Here is a 20,088-nt window from a genome sequence, read left to right on the forward strand (position 1 = left end):
TAATCAGCTTCTTTTAGAATGGACTGGATTTCATAGGGAATGAAAGCTTTTTTTTTTCCTGGTGAAAGAGCTCTCTGTTGAAATGCTTTACCAAGAGAAATAAAAATGCTCAGTTGAAATTCCACACTGAAATTCAAAATAAAATATTTGAAATGTTTGGAGTCAGTTACTGCTTTTGAATTTTTTTGTTGTTGTTATTGCTAGATATTATAATTTTGGGTGAGATGTATAATGACCTCAGGGATTTATAACATAATTACTCTGAAAGTAAATCGAGAATCACTTGATATCATACATTATGAATAAGAAGTTATCTACATAGAAATTAAACTGTCTTATAGTTTATTTCTTTCAAAAATTATTCTGGCATGTAACTCACAGGAATTTTTTTTTCCTGGTTCACAGAGAATGTGCATTTTTAAGTTTTAAAAGATGCTATCAAATTACCATAACCAAAGATCGTACCAGTTTATATTCTCACTAACAGTGTAGACTGTGATCCATTTGCCCATTTCCTGAAACTCTAATATTGGATGTTATCAGTCCTAAAAAAATTCTTTTGCCCTTCTGACAAGCAAGAAGGCTGATCCCATTGTCATTATCACATTTCTTTGATTAGTAACATGACTGATTATCTTTTCATTCATTATTAGCCAGTGTTTCTTCTTTTTGTGAAATTCCCATTCATATCCTTTATCCAGTTTCGACTGAGTTTTCTCATTGAGTTCTTTGCGTACTAGGGATAGTGACCTTTTCCCTCCTATTATAAATATTACATGTATCTTCTCTCCCTCTGTTATTCATCTTAATTTTGGGTGAGAAATCTTGCTACATAGAAATACTTAATTTTTGGTTGTCATATGTGTCCTTTGAACAGAGTTTCACATTAATTAAAATTTAAGAAGGGCTTTTGCTGTCTTTTTGCTTAGTGTTTGGTAGGGTTTTGTTGTTGTTGTTGTTTGTTTTGAATCCAGCCCTGACAGAGCAATAACCACCACCCAGGCCCTGAGCAAGAGCCAAACTTGCTCATATGTTGCCTTTATAGTTTCTTCTCTCTGTTCTATTACCTAGTCTGATAGATCTCATACTTGAATGAGAGTCAAAATCTCCCAGAGGGCTTATGAAAACCCTGATCGCTAGGGCCCAGAGATTCCAACTCAGCAGGTCTGTGGTGGACCTGCAAATTTGTATTTCTATTCACTTGTCCCTGTATTCATCGGTTCCACCAAGGGGTCAAGTCCCATCATCTCTCTTCTGGGCTCTTGCCATGGCTTCTTCTCCCATATCCATTATGACTCTCTTTCTATCCACTTGCCACATTGCAGCCAGAGGGATTTCAAAATTGGATCATGGTATTCTCTTCCTTACAACTCTTTCCCTGTGGTCTTTGGACCATCTTGCGCTACTCTCCACATCTTTCTATGCTCTCTGCTCTTTGGCACAGTGACCTTCGGTAGCTGGGTAATGCCATGTTCTTTCTTGCTCCAGGGCCTTTGCACATGCTGTTCTCTGTGCTTAGAATCCTCTTCTCTTGCCCTTCACAATAGTGTTTGGTCATTTTGATGAGATGTAAATTTGAACTACATTTACAGTTAGGCTGCTATTTGGATCAGATCACTTAGCTCTTAATGAACCCACATGACTGCTAACATCCACGTGTCAAAATGATTTTGTGTTTTTGACTCATTAAGGAGCTCCTAGGAACACTGCCAGAAGCAGTACATCCTTTTCTTTAAGAAAAAATGGCCTCCCCAAAAAAGGGCATTTTATAATAATGGTGATGAAAGTGAAGAGAATATGAAGAGTCTAAAAGTCTATAGTTAGAATATGGGAGTTTTAGATAAATTAACCATTTATAAAATGAATGAACTTACCACATGCTTTATGTGAAGGAGAAAAGCATCATCATCATTTTTACTTTATTTTGGCCATCAGGTAAATTAATAATTAATATTACTCAGTGGTGATATAGCATAGGTTTGTTTTATTAGCAGAATATTTCAGTTGCTTTATAAAAATATAAAAAAATTTATTCCCATATTTAGAGACTCACTAAGGGTCTGAAAGAATCCCTTAAAAATTCTAGTTATAATTTTAACATTTTGGGGGTCGATTTTATGTATTAGTGTCATTTTGGGCACAAAACTGGAGATTTGTAAAGGTCTCAAGCTATGTGCCTTGTGAATGTCAAGGCTCTAGACTGAACTCTTTTGAACAGAACTCCTTTCCTTCTGTACTTGGGGAAATAGAGTGACATGTGATATGGTTAAAGGTGTGGGGAGTGAGAGACTAGGTGAGTGATATAGAATCAATGGAGAATGGAAAGGGGCCAAATTATACCTTTTCCAAAGCTCAGGTTTGCACAAATGAGCATGCAAAAAAGAAAGGAATTGCACCAGGGTGGATGGTGCTGACAATTTGGATGCACCTTTCAAAGTTCTAACTGCAGAATAAACTGAGAAAGAGGGCTCTATTTTTTCCATTTGAATGTGACTAGTACACAATAATTGGTAGAATTTTGATTATATCCTTAGGTAACAAGTAGAAAATATGGTTATAATACATTTGTTTGGATGAAGAGTCTAAAAACGATTCACACTGGCAGACCCAGACTCAGAATTGAGGTCCCCTAACTTCTATTTTTTTTTAAAGATTTTATTTATTTATTTGAGAGAGAGAGAATGAGAGAGAGAGAGAGAGAGCACATGAGAGGGGGGAGGGTCAGGGGGAGAAGCAGACTCCCTGCCGAGCAGGGAGCCCAATGCGGGACTCGATCCAGGGACTCCAGGATCATGACCTGAGCCAAAGGCAGTCGCTTAACCAACTGAGCCACCCAGGTGCCCCGAGGTCCCCTAACTTCTAACACTAAGATATATTTACATGGTCTTTCTCTAGTGAAGAAAATCAAATTCAATAAACATTAAAGTGTTTTTTATATGCTATGGCAGGTGGTTAGGGTTAGGGTGGGGGATTTGCGCAGATTACTCCCTGAGTCATGGGTCCTACCTCATGGGGCTCATGCTGGACTTGAGACAAAGTAAAAATACAGGCAGTTCTCACTTTTCATGGTTCTGATATGCATGAATCTCAGTTAGCAAGGTTCAGTTAAATAACACCACGCCCCCAACAACGTGGTTCAAATTTCAGTTACCATATCATGGTATGGTAACTGTCTGTTACTTAAGTATAAACTCTGCTACTAGCTCTCCAGTCCACAAATAACTGTGTAAATAACACATGCAGCATGATCAGTGACCACTCACGCACTTCTTTCAAAGTCTGTAGTGATTGGTCAGTGTGCCTCTCTTAGTAAGTTGCACAGCCTCCTTTTCCCTCAGTGATAAGCATTTTATAAAAATGCATAACCAAAAGGAAGAATTGGCCAACAGAGATAAAGGTGCATCAAAGGAAAAAAAGTGATAAAGATGAAAATAAAATTTCAATTGGACATAAATGACCTCGTGGAAGAAAGAGCTGACCATGGGAATGTTGACACTGCCACCTTTGGAAAGACTGCAGATGTGCAGTCAGATGAACTTACTGAAGGCAAAATTACAGACATAAATGAAGAAAGTGGTCATGATAAAAAAAAATGGTGTCCCAAAGGAAGTAACACCAGCAAAAAACCACTTCAAGTTAAAGGAACTCTCAGATATATTTTATGACATTTGAAAGAATAAGGGGAAAATGTTGAAAGTGACCCAAACTTAGAAAGGAGGAGACAATTCATCAGGCATAGAAAAGTTGCTTGCTCCACATCATCAGTTCTAGACGAGAAAGAAAGTACTGTTCAAACTACTCTTGATAAGTTTTTTTAAAAAAGAAACAAAACACTTTAATTATCAATGTTTCTAGTGTTTTACATTATAGCATGCTAATTAAATACTTAGTTTTACTATTTCTTTCTTTTCCTATATATTTGCCACTGACAATAAGAAGATTTTAAATGTTTTGACGGGTATTATTTAATGCCGTTGAAAAATCATATTTTTCCCATTGATCATTAAGATTGCTCTGCATGGTTTCAGGTCACATGGTCATTTTTACTGTCCCACACTACCATGCAAAGTGAGGACTGCCTGTACATGAATAATAAAATTTTAGATTATTTAGTAAAACATCGTGATACAACAGGTGTCAAAACAACACATGATCAATTGCCAACTAATTTCTACAGTTATTGATTTCCCCAAAAAACCAAAGGAGAGAGAGATCTCTCCAGGCTGGGATGATGATGATGATGATGATGACGATGACCCCAATGATGATGGAAGCCCTGAGATGGGCTTTGGAATTTCCAATTTGGACAAATCCAGAGAAAGAAAGGTGGCATTCCAGACAAGTGGGAAGGTGTGTACAGAATAACATAGCAGCCCAGGCAATATTATTACTATAGGAATAATGTCAGCAAGGAGAAGGGTTTGGCTGTGGAACTTATTCTTCTTCAAGCAGGTTTCCTGACAAATCACTGATGTCACAGTGTGTGTCTAAACACACTAAAGGCCCAAAGAATTGAGAATAAGCACCATATTCTAGTGGATAAAGTTGTTTCTCAGGGAGCATGGGTTAACAAGTCTGAAACCACTCTACATGTATAAGGGAATTAAACAAGTAAATGGTGGAAGTTAGGTTTCTCACTGTAGGAGTGGGAGGTTATAGGTAAGCAAGATGAGGAAGCTAGAAGCATCTACATGGTAATGGATTAGAATTGGAGACCCCAGTATGAACTCATGTTTATCTTAGTATACTGTTACATATAGAAATATCTATAGATATGAGATGTACACAGGTTAGTGTACACACATGTATTTCCTTTGCCCGTCATCTGAGAAGGCCTCTCAGCAACAGCTCCCAGTGACAATGAGCACACCCACTGTCTGGATTTTGGTGTCTAATATCATTCTTCAGTAGAAGGAACCAGGTATCCATGGAGAATGGCTGAATCTAGGACTCAGGTTGGAAATATACCAATGAGCCTGGAGCATCTTGTAGTGCCAGAAGGTAAGGAAGTGCTCAAAAAAAAAAAAAAATTCTCCACAATAATGGAGGTATGTCAAAGAGATACAAAAGCTAACTGAAAGAGCTCCCAATGGTCAAAGCTGGAATTATTTGAGCAAAAAAGCAAAGTCATATATAACCCAAAACATAAATACCCACAAGTCCATATTTATACAAATAAATGACTGAATATATAAGTAAGTGAATAGTGGAGAAGATATAAATCTCCTAAGCGGAAGCGTTCCAAGTAATTTATAGAGATAACTTTACTCTTAAGGAGAGGGAGCATAACATTTCACTCCCTATGTGTGGGCTGCACATAGTGATTGTCTCCCTAAAAGCACAGAGTGGAAAGTGCAGGGAGTAACCTTACAGTAGAGAAACCTGACAAACACTCCCTGAGACCAGATGATCAAGGTCACATCAACAGTGATAAGTCATGTTGATACAGGTACCCTTGATGTGATGTGCTGAGAATGTGTTTTACGTCTGTGATCTTCCTCCCCCCAAACTATATTACCCCAGTCTAACTATGAGAGAAATATAAAAAAAAAAATCCCAGTTGAGGAAAATTCTGCAAAATATCTGACCAACAATCCTCAGAACTGTTGAAGACATCAAAAACAAAGAATGTCTGAGAAACTGTCACAAACAAGAGGAGTCTAAAGAGACATGACAACTAGTTGTTAATGTTGTGCCCTGGAAGGGCTCTTAGAACAGAAAAGGACACTAGGGAGAAAAACCGAGGAAATCTGAATAAAATATTGACTTTAGTTAATGATAATGTATCAATATTGCTTCATTGTGACAAATCTACCATACTAATATAAGATGTTAACAATAGGGAAACTGTATATGGAGTGTATGAAAACTCTGTACTACCTTTGTAATTATTCTGTAATTCTATAGTTGTTCTAAAATATAAAAAAATTATTTTAACAAAGGTAAATCAGACTATTTCCTTCCTCTTCTTAAAGCCCTTCTAGTCATTTGCTCATTCAAAAAGTTCAGACTGAGAGACTCCTAATTTCCAGCCACTGTATGAGGTGCTGAGAATTTAATCATGAGTAGAGAAATCATTCACTCTTATAATTTAATAGGGAAGTTTAGATCCATTGCACCTCTGGAGAAAAGGTTCAAGGTGGTAGGAGAGCCTGTAACAGGGGGCCTGATGAGGTCTAGGACTCAGGGGAGACTACTCAGAGGTGGAAGGGTGGGAGGGCCTGTCGTGGAGAAAGCCTGATGCAAGCTAGGGCATCTGGGGAGGCCAGCATGGCTGGAGGGCAGAGAATGGAGGCAAGGGATGGTGAGAGGATAGGCTTCCAGGGTTGGCAGGGCCCATCAGGGAGCCTACAAGGCCTTGTTCAGGATTCTGGCTTGTTCCACGAGTGATGGGAACCGCGGTAAACCCCCATTGGTCTTTCTCAACGATATGAGGTAAGATACACCGTCTGTTTTGCTCTTGACTCTGTCTTCAGCATTTAACACAATGCCAGGAATGGTAACTTGATTTCCCTTTTTAAAAAATCTATTTTGGGAGCGCCTGGGTGGCTCAGTTGGTTAAGCGTCTGCCTTCAGCTCAGGTCATGATCCCAGGGTCCTGGGATCGAGCCCCACGTTGGGCTCCTTGCTCCGCAGAAAGCCTGCTTCTCCCTCTCCCACTCTCCCTGCCTGTGTTCCCTCTCTCGCTGTCTCTCCCTCTGTCAAAAAATAAAAAAATAAAATCTTAAAAATAAATTTAAAAAAAATCTATTTTGGGGATATAATTATAGATTTACAAGAAGTTGCAAAAAAAAAAAAAAAGTACAAGAAAGTCCAGTGTACCCTCCATTCATTTTCCCCCAACATAACATCTTCTTTAACTATAGTACAATATCAAAAGCAAGAAATTAATACTGATTCAATCCAGAGAGCTTGTTCAGATAGTCGCAGTTTTATATGCACTCATTTGTGTGTGTGCACAGTTCTGTGCAATTTTATCACATGTGTAGACTCACATGACAACTGCAATCAAGATACTGTCCCATCACCACCAGGTTCCCTCACACTATCCCTATATAGCCACACCCACCAACCCCCTTCCCTCCTGGCAACCATTATTCTGTTCTATATCTCTATATATTTTATTTATGAATTATTTTTTAGGAAGAAGGTTGACATGCTCAGAGTGACCTGACCAAATGTGAAAAGTGTTCCTTGTTTCTGCTGTGGGGAGTGGAGTGGGGGGGGGGGGCAAGGACAAATATTAGTCAAGAGGATAAATGATGGTCAAAGGTAGTCATAGTTGAGTGATCAAGCCAGATGCAGTGAAGCAGGACATAGCGGAGAGGTTTTGCAGGAGCTGATAGGCCAAGGCTGCTGGGTGGGTTGTCATGAGGATGTTGAAGTTACTCAGGATAATGGCAATGTTTAAATAGAGAAGCAGACAGGAATGAATGGCAGGCACCAGCCACATGAAGTAGAGAGAATACAAGGGTAGATTTGTAGCCAACACTAGCTTGTTAACCAGCATAGGGGGTGAACAGGTGACATAGGTGGAACAGTGTGTTATAACTAAATGGTAGGAGCCTCCACATTATAACTATCTTCAAATAGACACAGGAACACAATGAAGCAAAGTTCTGGGGCAGCTTTAGTAAGTGGCAGATTTGGATGAGAGAGAACAGAGGGATCTCCCTTCCACAACCTAAATCTTTAGGACTTTTCGTGACTCTGATTTGCCTGGTTTTGCCACAGGTGAGAGCCGGAATTGAAGGATGAGACTTGGCCAGAACAGACCCTCACCATGCATGGGTACAAGAGGCAGATAGAAGAGGCAGAGAGAGCAACGGTGGTGTACTGGTTTTATAGGATTGCTGCAACAAAGTACCACAAACTCGTGGCTGAAAACAGACCTTTATTCTCTCACAGTTCCAGAGGCAAGAAGTCCAAAACCAGTGTGTCAGCAGGGCCATGCTTCCTCTGAAACTTGTAGGGAAGAATCCTTCCTTGCCTCTCCTAGCTTCTGGTGTTTGCTAGCAGTCCTTGGCATTCTCAGCTTGTAGATGCATCTGTGTTTCTTCTCTTCTTGTGAGAACACAAGTCATATTGGATTAGGGTCCCATTCTAATGACCTTGTCTTAACTTGAGTACGTCTGCAAAGCCCTATTTCAAAATAAGGTCACATTCACAAATGTTAGGGGTTAGGACGTCAACGTATTTTTTTAGGAGACACAATTCAACCCATAGCAGCTGAGATGGGCATCAATGCCCTCCAAGTAATGTGGTCCAAACATTGATCAAATAAGTCACTCCTTTACAGGGAGGAGCAAGCTAGGGGCAGAGAAAACTTCTGGGGCATGAGATGAGGAATAAGTTCCCCTTAACAAAAGTCTTCTAAAATGGAGTGCATTCTTTAAAAGAAGATTGCAAAACTAATTAGGCACTGATTTCAAAAAAATTAATTCTTTCAGAAGGATTGACTTGCCAGAGTATCTTCTAGCAAAGACAGATTTTTCTCAAATCTTTTGGTATGTTCCAGAAATTCTGAAAGATTTAAGAAAAAAGGGATGTTTGTAGGAAGAAAGAAATGAGAAATTTTATTTAATAATGACTGAAGGGAGATTGGCAAAAGAGCCAGCAGTAATGTTTAAGATTAAATGTATGTATAAGATTAATGTAGAAAGTATTAATCGCTAATAATTTACACAGCAGTTTGTTGAGCTTCTGAGGAGAAGCACATTATAGGTCCCCTGGGGCATTATTTGTATATTATCAAGACTTTATGTTAGAGCATTTATAAAGCACCATCATTCTTACCATGTGTTTATGAATATTTGGATCCATTAAAAACGTTTTGGTTGCATCTTTAAACATCCCATTCTATCAATCATGAAAATTTTTCTTCCTTCCTTCTTTCCTCCTTTCAAATTGATTGTCCCTGAAAGCTATGAAATGCTCTGAATCTTGTATACATTTGGGAGCTATTTACATGTGCTGTTTGAGAAATTTTCCGTAACAAATGCAGGGAGGAACCTCTGACCTCCTAAGGACTCTTGGTCTCTCTCTTCTCATGAATTATAATAAACTGGACATTTTTCCCATGACACAGAAACTTTCCCCTTTGCACAGGCCCACCTAGAAGGGGCATTAAGGATTTTAGGTCACTGGGATACCATTCACTAAGTTCTGTGCAGTACATGATTGCAACTGCCCTGAAACACTAATTTACCAAAGAGTAGCCTAGTTTTACTAAATTACAACTGTAATTTACTAAATTTTACTGAGGAAGTAATTTCCTAAATGGTACCCTAGTGGCTTGGACAAGCAATTACAGTTTCCAGTCGTATCTAACTTACTTTGAGGACACAGACTATCGGAAAAACCATCAATCTTCACAATTCTATGGATGTGCTTCATCAAAAACTCACTGGTCTTCACTGTACACAACAGAGCTCAGATGAGGCTGAATTGGGAGGACACCTTGAAAGGATTCAGAAGAGAGAACAAACAGGGGAGCCTTGGCACACAAAGTTGGACATACCGTTGGCCAGAGTTAAAGCCAGCTCACATAGCACAGTCATACTAAGCAGAAAATACCAAAGGAACAAGCACCAGTACAGGGTGCCCGGCCTCGATGGGCTGTCCTTGCGCAGGGCACAACTGTAGTTGGTTGCCCAGCTGCTAGTTCTGTTTCTTATCCATAAGGCCAATACGGAACCCTGGAGGCACCACAGAGAGAGACTTGGTGGAATGGATGCTGGCATAGAATCCAGAAGAACTACATTCTGGCCACAGTTCTTCCTGTCACTAGTTGAAAGGCTGGATGAGAGAAGTTGGAAGATGGCAGCAGAGTAGGAGGCTCACCTCTTGTCATGAATATAACTAGATAGACTATCAAATCATCCTAAATACTCCAGAAATTGACCTTAAGACTGGCAGAACAGACTCCATAACTAAAGGGAGAGAAGAGGCTACATAGAAGAAGGCAGGAAGTATGGAGACATGGTTTGGGAGAGAAATGGATCATGGCTGCTGTAATGGAGAGGGAGCCATGGTTATGGAGAAGGGCAAGAGACAGACTAGCACACAAGACAGCTCCCAGGGAAATGGAATCCCCACAGTAACTGGCTTGGAAAGTGAAAGGGGATAAATTTTGTGACTTCTGGCAACCAGCAGGGCTTAAAGCCTGGAGTTTTAAAGGTCAGCAGGGTTGGCTGCGTTAAAGCCCAGAAGGCATAGTGCTGCTCTTGGAGAGAAGGCAGGCAAACAACCAGTGGACGTACAACATGGAAACAGCAGTCTGAAGAGCACTTGGGGCACGTAGTGGGGAGGTAATTCACTCATCTCAGAGTGTGTCCTGGAGAGACAGCATTTACAGACAGACCACTCCAAGAACAAAGAAACTGGCCAGTGCCATTTCCTTCCCCTACTTCCCAGCATAAGCACAGGCCTTCCTGCAGGAACCAATGTGGCGCTCACTTGCTATGTACCTTGCTTGCCCCAAGCCCTACTCCCCACACTCTGGTGGAAATGCTCCTCCAAGTCAGGCTTGGCTCAGTCCCAGCACAGCAGACCCCCTCCAGGAGACTGGCCAAACCCTGGCTCACACCTCATCTCCCCACTCAGAAGTTCTGCAGAACCTCAGTTCTGGTGGTAGTGGTGACAGTTCTTATTTCATAAGCAGAGCAGAGCACACCTAGTGAAAATGCACCACATTCAGCCCAGGGACCAAACCCTGCCCACAATAGGCAAAGAGAGCCTCTGCAGATGACTGGCCTTAAGGATAAAGTGGCCAGGACAAAACAGGAGAGTACATGCAACACACATTGGAGACACTCACAGAAGTGTCGGGCCATGGGGAATAGGGAACACTACATGGGAGGGCACTACAGGACCTCTTCTTCATAAGGCCATTACCCTTAAGAATAAAAGATGTATCTGATTTCCCTAACACACAGAAATAGGCACAGAGACTTAGACAAAATGAGAAGATAGGAATTTATCCCAAATGAAAGAACAGGACAAGGCCACAGCCAGAGATCTAAGCAAAACAGACATAAGTAACATGCCTGATAGAGTATTTAAAGTAGTAATCGTAAAGATACTCACTGAACTTCAAGAGAAAAGAGTGGAAGACCTGAGTGAGACCTTTAACACAGAGCTAAGGAATAACATAGCAGAGATAAAGAGCCCAATAAATGAAATAAGAAACATGCTGGATGGAATGAACAGCAGGCTGGAAGAAGCAGAAGAATGAATGAATGACCTAGAAGACAGAGTAATGGATAGTAATGAAGCTGAATGAAAAGAAAAAGAATTATTATACAACATGAGAATAAACTTAGGGGACTCAGTGACTCCATCAAATATAATAATAGTTGTATTCTAGGAGTCCCAGGAGAAGAAAAGAGAGAAAAGGGGGAGAAATTTTATTTGAAGAAATAATAGTTGAAAATTTCCCTAATCTGGGAAAAGAAAATGATATCTAGATCTAGGAGGTACAGAGAGCTCACAACAAAATCAACAAAAGTAGATCCACACCAAGACATATTGCAATTGAATTGGCAAAATATAGTGATAAACAAAAACAAAAAAATTAAAAGCATGAAGACAAAAGAAGACAGTAACATATAAGGGAACCCCCATAAGGCTAGTTGGGGATTTTTCAGCAGAAACTTTGTAAGCCCAAGAGAGTGGCATGATATATTAAAAATGCTGAATGGGAAAAATCTGCAGCCAAGGACACCCTATCTGGCAAGGCTATCATTCAGAATAGAAGGAGAGATAAAGAGTTTCCCCAGACAAACAAAAACTAAAGGAATTCATGACCACTAAACCAGCCTTGCAAGACATATTAAAGAGGACTCTTTGAGTGGAAAGGAGAAACCTAAAGTGGCAGTATGAAGGTAGGAAACAGAAAAGCAGTAAAAATGAATATTTCTGTAAAAAATCAGTCCAAGAATTCACAAAATAAAAGGATGTAAAATATGACAATATGTACCTAAAACATGGGAAGAGAGGAGAAAAGAATGGTTCAAACTTAAACCATCAACGTAATACAGACTGCTATATGCAGGTTGTGTTATACACAAACCTAACAGTAACCATATATTAAAAACCACTAATAAATATGCAAAGAATAAAGAGAAAGAAATCCAAATACATCACTAAAGAAAGTCAACAAACCATGAAAGAGAGAAAGACAAGAAAGGAACAGAGAAAATAGTCAGAAACAACCATAAAAATAATAAAATGACAATAAATACATATCTATCAGTGATTACTTTTTTTTAAAGAAAGATTTGTCCACTTATTTGAGAGAGAGAGAAAAAGAGAGAGCGCACATGGGTGGAGAGAGGGGCAGAAGGAGGGGAAGAAAGAGTATCTCAAGCAGACTCCCCTCTGAGCATGGAGCCCAATGTGGGGTTTGATCCCAGGCCCTGACATCATGACCTGAGCCGAAATCAAGAGTTGGACACTTAACTGACTGAGCCACCCAGGCACTCCCATATCTATCAGTAATTACTTTGAATGCAAATGGATTCAAAGATTCATCTATATGCTGCCTACAAAAGACTCACTTTAGACCAAAAGACACCTGCAGATTGAAAGTGAGGTGTTGGAGAAACATCTATCATGCAAATGTATGTTAAAAGAAAGCCAGGGTAGCAATACTTATATCAGACAAAATAGACTTTAAAACAAAGATTGTACTAAGAGACAAAGAAGGACACTATACAATAATAAAGAGGACAATCCAACAAGAAGATAAAACAATTGTAAATATTTATGCACCTAACACAGGAGCACCTAAATACATAAAACAGTTAATAACAAACATAAAAGAACTAATAAATAATAATATAATAATAGTAGGAGACTTTAACACCCTACTTACATTAATGGATGGATCATCTAAATAGAAAATCAATAAGGAAACAATGGCTCTGAATGACACACAGGACTAGACGGATTTAACAGTTATATTCAGAACATTCCATCCTAAAACAGCAAAATACATAATCTTTTCAAGTACACATGCAACATTCTCCAGAACAGATCACATGTTAGGCCACAGAATAATCCTCAACAAATTCAAGAAGACTGAAGTCATACCATGCATCTTTTCTGATCACAATGCTATGAAACTAGAAGTCAACCACAAGAAAAAATCTTGAAAGACCACAAATATATGGAGGTTAAATAAAATGCTACTAAACAATGAGTGATTCAACCAGGAAATAAAAGAAGAAATTTAAAAAGTACATGGAAACACATGAAAATGAAAATACGATGGTCCAAAACCTATGGGATGTTCTAAGAGGGAAGTTTATAGCAATACTGGCCTACTTAAAGAAGCAAGAAAAAGCTCAAATAAACCACCTTATCTTACACCTAAAGGAGCTAGAAAAAGAACAAACAAAGCCTTAAACCAGCAGAAGGAAGGAGATAGTAAAGATTAGAGCAGAAATAAATGGTACAGAAACTAAAAAAACCCGATAGAACAGGTAAATGAAACCAGGAGCTGGTTCACTGAAAAAAATCAATAAAATTGGTAAACGTCTAGCCAGACTTATCAAGAAAAAAAAAGAAAGGACTCAAATAAATAAAATTACAAATGAGAGAGGAGAAATAACAACCAACAACACAGAAATGCAATTATAAGAGAATATTATGAAAAACTATATGCTAATAAATTGGACAACTTAGAAGAAATGGATAAATTCCTAGAAACATATAAACTACAAAACTGAAACAAGAAGAAATAAAATATTTGAATACACCAATAACCAACTAAGAAATTAATTAGTAATCAAAAATCTTCCATCAAACAAGAGTCCAAGACGAGATGGTTTCACAGACGAATCCTACCAAACATTTAATAAGATTTAATACCTATCCTTCTCAAAATATTCCAAAAAATAGAAGAAGAATGAAAAACTTGCAAATTCATTCTATGAGGCCAGCATTACCTTATACCAAAACTAGATAAAGACACAACTAAAAAAGAGAACTACAGGCCAATATCTCTGATGAACATAGATGCAAAAATTCACAACAAAATACTAGGAAACCAAATCCACAATACATGAAAAAAATCACTCACCATGATTAAGTGGGATTTATTCTTGGGTTGCCAGGGTGGTTCAATATTTGCACATCAATCAAAGTGATACATCACATCAGTAAGAGAAAGGATAAGAACGATATGATAATTTCAATAGATGCAGAAAAAGCATTTGACAAAGCACAACATCCATTCATGATAAAAACCCTCAAGAAAATAGGTTTAGAGGAAACATACCTCAACATAATAAAGGCCATATATGAAAGACCCACAGCTAGTATCATCCTCAATGGGGAAAAAACAGAGCTTTTCCCCTAAGGTCAGAAACAAGTCAAGGATGTCTACTCTTACCACTTTTATTCAACAAAGTACTAGAAGTCCAGCCACAGCAGACAACAAAAAGAAATAAAGGGCACCCAAATCAATAAGGAAGAGGTTAAACCTTCACTATTTTCAGATGACATGATATAGAAAACCCAAAGACCTGACCAAAAAGCTACTAGAACTGATAAACAAATTCAGTAAAGTCTCAGGACACAAAATCAACATACAGAAATGTGTTGCATTTCTATACCTCAATAATGAAGCAACAGAAAGAGAAATAAAGAAAACAATCTTATTTACAATTGTAACAAAAATAATAAGATACCTAGGAATAAACTCACCCAAAGAGGTGAAAAACCTGTACTCTGAAAACTATAAAAATCCTGATGGAAGAAATTGAAAATGACACAAAGGAATGGAAAGACATTCCATGCTCATGGATTGGAAGAACAAATATTGTTAAAATATCTATACTACCCAAAGCATTCTACAAATCTGATGCAGTCCCTATCAAAATACGACCAGCATTTTTCACAGAACTAGAACAAACAATCCTAAAATTTACAGAAGCACAAAAGACCTTGAATAACCAAAGCAAACTTGAAAAAGAAAAGCAAAGCTGGAGGCATCACAATTACAGACTTTAAGGTATATTACAAAGTACAAAGCTGTAGTAATCAAAACAGTATGGTGCTGGCACAAAAATAATCACATAGATCAATGCAATAGAATAGGAAACCCAGAAATAAATCCACAACTATATGGCCAATTTATCCTTGATAAAGCAGGAAAGAATATCTAATGGGAAAAAGTCTCTTCAACAAAAGGTGTTGGGGAAACTGGACAGCAACATGCAAAAGAATGAAACTGGACTATTTCCTTACACCATACACAACAATAAATTTAAAATGGAATAAATATCTAAATGTGAGACCTGAAATCATAAAAATCCTTGAAGACAACACAGGCAGTAACTTCTTTAACATCAGCCATAACAACTTTTTCTAGATATGTCTTCTGAGGCAAGGGAAATAAGCAAAAATAAACTATTGGGAGTACATCAAAATAAAAAGCTTCTGCACAGCGAAGGAAATAATCAACAAAACTAAAAGGCAACCTACAGAATGGGAGAAGATATTTGCAAATGACATATCTGATAAAGGGTTAGTATCTAAAATATATAAAGAACTTTTAAAACTCAGGGTGCCTGGGTGGCTCAGTCTGTTAAGGGTCTGCCTTCAGCTCAGGTCATGATCTCGGGATCCTGGGATTGAGCCTGAGTCGGGCTCCCTGCTCAGTGGGGAGTCTGCTTCTCCTTCTCCCTCTCCCCCTGCCCCCACTTGCACGTGCACTCTCTCTCTCAAATAAATAAATAAATTATTTTAAAAAATGCTTTTAAAGAACTTATAAACTCAACACCCAAGAAACAAAAAATCCAATTAAAAATAGGCAGAAGACACAAATAGACATTTCTCCAAAGAAGACATACAGATAGCCAACAGAAATATGAAAAGATGTTCATCATCACTCACTGTCAGGGAAATGCAAATCAAAACTACAATGAGATAGTACCTCACACCTGTCAGAATGGCTAAAATCAACAAACCAAGAAACAAGTGTTGGTGAGTATGTGGAGAAAAAGGAACACTTGTGCACCGGTGGTGGGAATGCAAACTAGTACAGCTACTGTGGAAAACAGTATGGAGATTCCTCAAAAAGTTAAAAAATAGAGCCACCCTACAATTCAACAATCGCAATACTGGCTATTTACCCAAAAAATACAAAGACACTAATTGAAAGTGATACGTGCATCCCTGTGTTTATAGCAGCATTATTCACAGTAGCCAAGATATGGAAGCTGCCCAACTGTCCATCGATTGATGAATGGATAAAGAAGATATGTATAATATATATATATATATATATATATATATATATATATATATATACACAATGGAATGTTGCTCAGCCATAAAAAAGGATGAAAGCTTGCCATTTGCAACCACGTGGATAGAGAATATAATGTTAAGAGAGTATAATGTTAAATGAAATCAGTCAGTCAGAGAAAGACAGATACCATATGATTTCACCCATATGTGGAATTTAAGAAACAAAACAAATGAACAAAGGAAAATAAAAAAGAGAGAGAGAGGGAGGGAGGCAAACCAAGAAACAGACTCTTAACTATAGAGAACAAACTGATGGTTATCAGAGGGGAGATGGTTGGGGGCATGGGTGAAGTAAGTGATGGGCATAAAGAGTGCACTTGTGATGAGCACAGGGTGACACATGGAATTATTGAATCACTATATTGTACACCTGAAACTAATATAACACTGTTAACTAACTGGAATTAAAATAAAAACTTAAAAAAAAGATGCTGAATGAGTCTCTTACCTTTTCTAGGTCTTTATTCTTATTTGCAAAATGAGAATTAGAACAGATACATTTCTGTTGTTGTTTTATTGTTTTTCAGAACCTGTAAAATGAACTCTTACATAGAGCACCAAGGAATAGATTTGATGATGTAGAACTGCTCAGAAGGAAGTAGCAGTGGCAGTCAGAGTCTTGTGGGCTTCTCCTTCTTCTGGGCCCTAAAGCAGCCATTGAAGTTGGCTGTGGAATCCTGGGGCTCCTTAGAAGGGACACAACATGCCACTTAGGGTCAGATGGCTCTGAGACCCCCTGAGGCCTTCACATTCCAAGACTCTATGTCTCCGATCCTTGGCTTCCTGGAGGCTCTGAGCCTTTCGGTCATTATTTTGTATCTGATGGGGCAGAGTCATAATGTGACCCATTATAGGGTCATAGGTGATGACAGAGAGAAAGAAATTCATTGCAAGTGAGCTGTGTAGGAGTGATGAAGGCACCATTGAGTTGTAGAGTCCACAAGCTGCTTTTCTATTCATCACCTTACTGAAGCTTCATGAGACGCCGTGGATCACCCCCACTTTCCAGATGAGGCAACAGGTGCAGGAATATCAAGCGGCCTGCCCCTGATCACATAGCTACAAAGAGTCGCTGGTTGAGCCAGGGGTATTCGTTCCAAGCCTGCTGTTTTTTTCACTCTCTGTATCACAGCTGCCTGTTTTGAGTAATCTGCTGCAGATTAAGTCTGGGAGGAATAAAGAGTTGACATCCAAATAGTGATAAATCCGCAGTGGGGCAGACAGTCTATTCTAGTATCTAAAAGGTGCAGTGGTGGTGAGAGAAACCTGAATGAGGTGTTCGGTACCACAGTTTCCTTTCATTATACAAAGGGTTTGCTTGTCAAGCACCATCTGGAAGATGATATGCAGCCACTTATCCAAGATGAATCAAGATGCACAGAGGCATATTCCAGAAGAACAGGACATACATCTTTGTTCCGTGATGTCAGATGCAAAATTGAGTTGTTTAAAAACTTACTCTCAAATACAGGCACAAAAGTCATGGAATAGGAGTCGTGATGAACTTGGACAAGCCAAGAATGCGAGGTTTTCACCTGAAATTGTAAATAAACATGCTTCTGGTGGGGGGGGGCGGATTTTAAAAACCTTTTTATGGCACAGTGAAACAGATCTAGAAATCCACACAAATCAAGTGGAGGGTTAGATAAATTATTTTAAGGTGAGTAGCCTTGTAACCCCCTCCCCAGGTCAAGAAATTAAACTGCCAGCTATCTCAGAATTCCCTCCATGTGCCCTATCCTAATGGCAGCCCCTTCCTTCTCCTCCAAGCAAGTATCTATCCCTAGACACTACAGTTTATTCTTGCCCATTTAAGAAAATTTAATATGTCTGTCAAATCTCTTTTAATCTATAGGTTTCCCCTCCATCTTTTTCCTTTCTCTACAATTTATCTGTTGAAGAACTCAGGCTGTCTGGCAGTCCAGGTTTTACTGAGAATGCCAACTCCTGCATTCTCGTGGTGCAGTTCAACCATGTTACTCTGCCTTCTGGGTTTCCTGCAAATTGGCAGCTGGACCCAGAGACTGGATTGGAGTCAGGCTCAACCCTATCTCAGGACATAGTTGATGTGTTCTTTCATCAGGAGGCACATCATGTCTGGGTTTCACTCTTTTTTTATGTCAGCAGCTGTTAGTGTTCCCTGAGTATATTTACACATTGTGAGTTGCAAAAAGGTGATGTTTTAATCCAGTATTTCTTTTTCAACTATTGATTGGGATATTTTTATAAAATGATACTTCTCCTCATCTATTATCTGGTTGCCCAATAGGACATTTCATATAGGAAAGGAGGAACAAATGCCTAATTATTTTCTTGTTCTTTGCCAGTTTTTAAGATGTTTTGTCCCTTTCATCTCTAACAACCAATGAGTTGATTTTAAAGATACCATTATGAACTATGGATTTTAAACATATTTGATGGTTTTTAATGCATTTCAGTGAGTATCCTTATTGACATTCAAATTTCCCCATCTTTACCAAGTAGGAACATCTAAAATCAACTCCTGAATCCTTTTGGCATTGCTCTACTAGTATTTCCTAGTGTTTTTGCTATCTGATATGATCCCAAGCCTGGGATCAGCCATTTTTTTAAATTGAGAAATGGTATTTCAAGACAATAATCAGGGTCCTAGGGATGTTTATTGCTACTGGGTTGGTCATTGTTTCTATGATTTTTAGTGGACAGAGTTAAGTAACTCACACACACACACTCACATAGCTACACACATAAACAAGATATCTCATGAATTCCTACTGCTATTTCCCATTCAGATTCAGGACTATAGGAATTTTATGTAACTTAGCCTATATTATATCTCTAACTTCTTTTCTCTAGGAAAGGACACAAGGGATGGTATAACTAGAATAACCCATAATTCCTCATTTACTTAATCCAGAATTATGCAGCAAAAGGTCTCATCATAATAATGTGAATACTACCACAACCAATTAATTATTGAGAGTAGCTAAAATTTTTGCATTTGCTTTCCCCATTCAACCCCAGTTTTGTTTTTTTTTTTTTAAATAGCTGTATTATATCTACATTGTCATGTTTTCATTTAGGCTGCTGTAGGGGAATACCATAGACTGAGTGCCTTATAAACAACAGACATTTATTTCTCACAGTTCTGGAGTTTGGAATTCCAAGATCAAGGCACCAGCAGATCAGTGCCTGGTGAGGGCTTGCTACCTAGTTCATAGATGGTTATTTTCTTGCTGTGTCCTCACATAGCAGAAGGGGAGCTCTCTGGGGTCTCTTTTAGAAGGGTACTAATTCCACTCATGCGGGCAGAGGCGTCCCACAGGCACTCATCTCCAAATATCATCACATTGGGGATTAGGTTTCAGCAATATGACTTTTGGAGGGATATAAACATTCAGTCTGTAACAGAGCATAAAACCAGTACTCTTTTTAACACTCATTTGGTCTTTTAAAATATAACAGCTTAATTGAAACATAATTCATGTAATTTTATTTTTTATTTTTTTAAATTTTATTATGTTATGTTAGTCACCATACAATACATCATTGGTTTTGTGGTGATCCACATTTCATTGGTACCCTTTTAAAGTATGCAATGCAGTAGTTTTTAATGTGCTCATAAAGGTATGCAACCACCTTTAACGAATTTTAGTACATTTTCATCAACTGAAAAAGAAACCTGTACCCATTAGCAGAAACTCCCATTTCTCCTTTCCCCCAGCCCTTGGCAACCACTAAGCTATTGTCTGTTTCAATGGATTTGCCTCTTCTGGACATTTTGTATCA

The 20,088-nt window shown here is 38.5% G+C and overlaps 1 long non-coding RNA gene across 2 annotated transcripts in view; it reads right to left on the reverse strand.

Annotated features, from left to right (window-relative positions):
* Positions 1-20,088, reverse strand: part of LOC118544437 (uncharacterized) — a 100,076-nt gene that overhangs the window by 62,440 nt on the left and 17,548 nt on the right. Inside the window, exon 2 of one of the 2 annotated variants that reach the window (XR_004921589.2) lies at positions 7,878-8,142. The exons of the other annotated variant lie outside the window; for it this stretch is intronic. This is a non-coding gene — a long non-coding RNA (uncharacterized LOC118544437). Of the gene's footprint in view, positions 1-7,877; positions 8,143-20,088 lie in introns of those variants that run through there. 2 annotated transcript variants of the gene reach the window in all.

Source organism: Halichoerus grypus, chromosome 8 (genome assembly GCF_964656455.1).
Source record: "Halichoerus grypus chromosome 8, mHalGry1.hap1.1, whole genome shotgun sequence".
Taxonomy (NCBI): domain Eukaryota; kingdom Metazoa; phylum Chordata; class Mammalia; order Carnivora; family Phocidae; genus Halichoerus; species Halichoerus grypus.